Raw genomic sequence first — 6,130 nt, 5'->3', positions numbered from 1 at the left:
AAGACATTAAACATTCATGAGAGTTGCAAGGAAGGTCCTAGACTTTTCCTCCCTTTGGGGGGTTAAAAAAAATAAAATTTATCTCTAAAGCTGGCTGGCTCTTATTCCTGACCTTAAGACCATTGGTGAGCCCCTGGAGGAAGAGTCTTTGGGGGGCCGTATTTCTTTCTAAAATTCTTGTACCATTAATTTTATGTGAAAATACTACCCACATAGTCACTTTTAAAAATATCTTATGCAAAGATCAAAACAGCATAAAAGAATCGAATGGAAAGTCCTTGGGGTATAATGTCTAAAGGGAGAGGAGAAAATTAAATGCAGCAGGATCTACAACCTGCACAGGGGGCTCTGGACGTACTCCCGTCTGGATGGGAGGAACTCTCGGGCGCACCAAGTCCATCCGCGGTCTCGCTACGACACCTGGTGGCCGCCGCGTCCGCCCACCTGAGGCGTCAGCGCTCAGCAGCGCCACCTGGCGGGAGCCCTCGAGCTGACCCTGGGATGCCTGGAGAGAGTCCTTTTTCTAAACCAAAGACTGAGAGTCCTTTTTCTAAACCAAAGAAGAAAATGCTCAGGCCCCCCAGGGACCTGTCTTGCTGAGGCTCTGATACAAGCCGAACGGATGAGGAGGTGTCGGTGGGGTCTGATTACCTGCTCTGCATCCCGCGTTCTGTGCTGCCTGGTGGTGCCCAGCCCAGTAGTCCGTCCTGGTGAGGCTCTGGGTGGGCACCTCTGTGGTGCCTTGAGAGAGTGCCAGTATTTTCTGCGTTTTACAAGCAGGGAAAGGGGCCCTTAGAGAGGTAACCGAGGTCACAGCCGCCAGAAAGTCCTCCCAGGCCGGCTGGTTCACCCCTGGAGAAGGATCGTGGTCTGTGATCAGGCAAGTTTAATACTGTCAGGTGCTTCTTAGAACCATGGTCTAGGGTCAGGCATTCTCACTCTGCCTTTTACATGCTGTGTGACTCTGGGCAAGTTGCTGACTTCTCTGAGCCTCAGTTTCCTCAAATGAAAAACGGGCATGGATGGACTAGACCATGCTCAGTGCCACACAGCACGAGCATCCCTGGGAATTTGTTAGAAACCTCAGGCTCTGCCCCCAAACTACTTAATCCAGGATCTCGCGAGGCAAAGCCCAGCAATCTGTGTCTTAATAAGGACTCCCTGGGACTGATTTGCGCTCAAGGTTGAAAACCTCTGGCCCTCAGGATTACTGAAAAGATTAAATGAGATAATTCATGCAGAATGTCTGGCCCGGGATCATTGCTCAATAAATGCTTGTTGTGATTCTCAAACTTTGGAGAGCTCAGGTGGGAGGTAGGTTCGCTTCTTTTCCTTTTTCCTATTTTTTTAGTTACGAATGTAGGACATGCTGCTAAACACAGAATTCCTTTATGACCCAGGGACTCCCCTCCTGGGTATGTACTCAAAAGAAACAAGTATTCAGACAAATCTTATACAACCATGTTCATAGCAGCATTATTCACAATGGTCAAAAGGCGGAAACAATCCAAATGTCCATCGACTGACAAATGGATCAGCGATGGAATATCCTTCAGCCATAAAAACGAATGAAGTGCTGATACACGCCACCACGTGGCTGAACGTGGAAAACATCACACTAAGAAGCCGATACCTAAGGCCACATATTGTACGGTTCCACTTATGTGAAGTATCCAGAAAGGGGCAAATCCACAGAGACAGAAAGTGGATTGGTTGGTGGTTGTCTAGGGCTGGGGGGGAGGGAGAAGGTCAGGGGGACTGTTACTGGGTCCAGGGTTTCTTTCTAGGGTGATGAAAATGTTCTGGAACTAGATAGGAGTGATGGTTACACAACACCGTGAATGCACTAAGTGTCATTAACGGCCAATTTTGTTATGTGTGTTTTACCACCATAAAAAAAAGAAAGAAAGAAAAGACAGGCCGGCTGTGATAATTCAGAGCTGTGTAGAGCAACCCCGCGGCCCCAAAGTGAGCAATGTTAAGCGTTTAAGCATCTTTGACATAACTCTTCTTTTGCTCAAATAAGAATGTGCTTACGCGCACATGTATTAGATTTGCCTCCTTTTTAGAATTGTGACTCCATGAGCTCATGCGCATTTCCTAGGCAACGTGCTGTGTGTCACTTAACGACACATCACAGACACCCCTCGCGGCTGTCCCTTGGCCTGGACATACAGATCAAGTCGTTTTTTTTAATAGCTGCAAAACGTGCCACCACCTTTCCCAGCGGTGGGCCTCTGGAGTGTTTCCAGGCACTCGCCACCAGAAGCAGTTGCCACGCACTTGCACACGCGCACCATCATGGAGTGGGGCTTCATCTCCGTGGGACGGACTTACAAAGTGGGGTAGCAGGGCCTTCTGAACACCTCCTGTCCGATCGAAGTCCGGCAAGGCTACAGGACTCTACAAGCTCCCCTCCACAGCACTAGAGAGAGCCGTGTCCCAGGCACCCGTGTACACACGCATACACGCACATCAGCACCAGGTGTTATCAGTATGTATCATTTTTTCCAATCGCACATTGACAATGCACACCCGCCCAAGGGGTAAGAAGGGGATATTGAATTGCATCGATTTGATTTGACAGCTGGGGAGGTTGGCCTCCCCGTTACGTGCCCAGGTTTGGGGGATCCACGGACCCTCACAGGACATGATGAACGTTCTCCCCAGAAAAATGTGTGTTTTGAGGACAATTTCGGGGGTTGAGGCACAGAAGCTGTCCGGGAGCCCCTGTGGCTGAGCCCCACTCTTGAGTTTCCAGTGGGGCGCAGACTGCCGCAGCTCTGACATTTCCGGCGAGCACAAACAGCGGGTGTTTTTCTAAATGTTAATGGGTTTCTGTGCCCTCCGCTGGATGCTGGTGTAGTCAGTACGCACTGCAGAGGCAGAGCTGAGAGACTGGAATTTTCCTCTCACCTTAGAGCTTTTGTTTTCCTTTTCTCTCTCTCTCTCTTTCCTGCAGAACTGGCCCTGGATTTTTAAGTCCAGAACGACTTTCTGGACCCTGTACTTAATACTAAAATCTGCAAGTTTCAGGGACATTATTTATCTCCCAGTCTAGGAATGATCAGTGCTGGACGGGGACTCTCATTGTATAAGGTTTGCTGAGAATTGATAAGGCTCTCTGGACGCCGGGAGTGTATTGATTCCCAGTGAGTAAACATTTTAAGCAAATTAATTGGTGGTAGTAATAATAATAATAATGGATACTATCTTTCAAGAGTCTGCTCTGTGCCAGGCATTTCATCCCTCCCATGATGACAGGGGCAGATTTTATTACCCGAATGTTACAGACGAAGAAACTGAGGCTCTGAGAGATGCAATTGCTTGGCCCAATGCCACCCAGCCAGCAGGGGAGGAAAATTCTAAGTGGGATCTGCTGGACGCCAAGCCCGGGCCCTTCCCGAGGACAGTTCACATGGCTCATCACAACCGGGCTGCGAGGGAGATGATGGGGGTCCCTGTGGAGGCGACAGTTTGCCCCGAGGTCACACACTGGTTAGGAGTGGAAAAAGGAAAAGAATCCCAGCCCACAAATATACTGAAAACAAGACGATGTTATTAAATCCTGGCAAAACACTGCTGCCTGCGGAAGGCTGCTCTATTTGTGTATCTTATAAAAGCTCCCTTTTCGCAAAGGTCAGGGGGGAGTCTGACTTACGAACACCAAGCGGAGACTTTCCTCTTGTCGGAATTAAAAGGACTGAGAGCGATGTGAAAAGGGAATAACTCTCACCCTATGTTTCAGTGGCACCTACTGCAGCGTCAGGGCCAACTAAAGTTCCCTGAGGTGCCACCAGTGGGTGCCCTTCGCCTCCCCGGGAAAGTCTGGTTGGTGACTATGCTTCAGAGAAGGGAGCGTTCAGGCCCGAGATGGAGGAAGGACTCAGTGCAGCTGAAACCCCCCCGGATGAGTCTTTGGAGAGAGACGGCCATGCACCCAAGCCCTGGGCAGAGCTGAGAGACCCCAGGCAGCCAGGGGCCCGGAGGGACAGCCAAGGCAGATGGAAGCACGGTGGAGATGCAGCTATCACTGTCTTCCTTGAGCGAGCGGTCGGCCTCTCCAGAGGGGCTCCCCGGTTCCCAAGGGCTGTTTTCCAGGCTGACATAAGGCACACTGGTGAGCAGTGTCCCTGACGGAGGGGATGCTGAGGGATCCTTTCTTCACGCCGCCAAGAAATCCAAGGACGCTGCACAGCACTTTCCCGGGGGTACTGAGCTCAGAGGTCATCGGTCTCAAGGTGATCAGAACTTGAGAACCCAAGGAAGGCACCAAATGGTTCTCCTATTTGCCCCCAAGCCCCGTCAATCATCAACAATTGAGCCCATGACTTCAGAAGGAGTCTTCAGTCAAGCTCTCAGACGAGAAGAGCTAGCATGTACTGAGTACCTCCTACCTCCCAGGCCCTCCCAACAACCTTAGGGACCAGGCCCCACGACCACCCTCCAACCTCCTGTACCTCAGAGCAGTAGGGAACGTGCCCAAGGCCACAGGGCAGAGCCACCAAGATGCAATCTGGGGTCCAAGCCCTGTGTGTCCACACTACCCCAGTAGCAATTCCACTCTGGCAACTGGAGTCCAGCTTCATGGGAGATACACAATAAGGAGGAGGGCGATGGATGTTATACTCAGACAACTGACAGTAGCTCCTTTCCGAGAGGAAGCCCATTCCTCTCCACACAGAGGTGAGGCCCACCTGGGTGATGGCAGACCACCGCTGCTTCACCACAAAAGACCATCCCCAATACCTCGGGCCTAAAAGGATTTCAGGGTCCTACAAAACCGTTTGAGATCAACCCCTTTAAAAAAAATGGACACTAATATGTATAAAATAGACAATTCATGAGATCCTGTTGTATAGCACAGGGAACTCCACTTCGCTGTAGAGCAGAAACTAAAACAACATTGTAAAACAACTCTACCCCCATTAAAAAAAAAAAAAAACATGTCTGTTGGCTCCAAAGCATGACCCCAAAAAACTTCAAATGTTGAATGAAATTTTCTGCAAAGTGTAAGATGATGGCAACCAATTGCAAATCAACTCTTCTGAGGCTATGGACATATTTTATTGAATAGGTGGTACAGGCTTGTTTGAATATAACAGCTAGAATGTTAAGATCGTCTAAAAGAAGAGCCCCCAGGACCTACAGGACTGTTTCAATGACCCTGCCACAGACCGAGCAAAATGTCACCACGGAGAGTTTGGAACTCACCCAATTGCCGGCCGAGTGTTTAGCTGAATTAGGGGTGACAAAGACAGAGGGCTTCCCTCCAGAGTTTGGAAGACAAATGTCAGGCAGCTGGCTCTGCTAACAATAAAGACAGCAGAGCAAAGCTCCTGGAAAACACATGACTCTGACTCACACCACTTGTTAAGTTAAAAGGGTGCCCAGGTCCCCCTGCCAACACACCTCATTAGCTAAATGAACTGACCCTGCTGGATAAGGTTATTTAATATCTGCCTATTGACTTTGGAGAACGTCTGCCACAAACAAGATCTCAGTTTTGATATTGTTGATGCTGAGCTGTATGTTTTTTTCCTGATTATTATTTGTCAAACAGATCGCTGAGCTGGGTCCAGCCACGTCCACTGAGTGTAAAGCCACGTCACCAGCATGGCTCTTACTTGCCACGACAGCGGGAAATGCGGCCAATTAATGTAAAAGTGGAATCCAGTTCTTGGGATGTAAGTCAGAAAGAAGGGCGGCTGGGATACAGGGCCATTTTCCAGCACCTTAAAAACAGCACTTCAACGGTCGAGAGATTGTTGCCACACAGACTGACTCCGGAAGCTGTGTCAGGACATAGGGCTTCAGAGAGACACGTGTGGCCACGGTGGAAGGGTGGACAACACTTCCCACCCGGCAACACTCAGGGCCATTCCCGCCCTGTGGCTTCAGAGCCGGGGAAAGTTCCAGTGAGTCTTAGGTTGCTTCTACCCGTTTCCCCAGTGAAATGAGTTAGTTTGACGATGGTCGGCAGTCCCAGCCATGGCCTCAAATCTCCTACTTCTTTTGTTCCGGACGCCGACCTTAACATAATTCAAGCCAACGCTTAAAAATCAGGACTTAGGGCTTCCCTGGTGGCGCAGTGGTTGAGAGTCCGCCTGCCGAGGCAGGGGACGCGGGT

Source organism: Lagenorhynchus albirostris, chromosome 15 (assembly GCF_949774975.1).
Source record: "Lagenorhynchus albirostris chromosome 15, mLagAlb1.1, whole genome shotgun sequence".
Classification (NCBI taxonomy): domain Eukaryota; kingdom Metazoa; phylum Chordata; class Mammalia; order Artiodactyla; family Delphinidae; genus Lagenorhynchus; species Lagenorhynchus albirostris.
Note: the sequence above shows the minus strand (reverse complement) of the source record.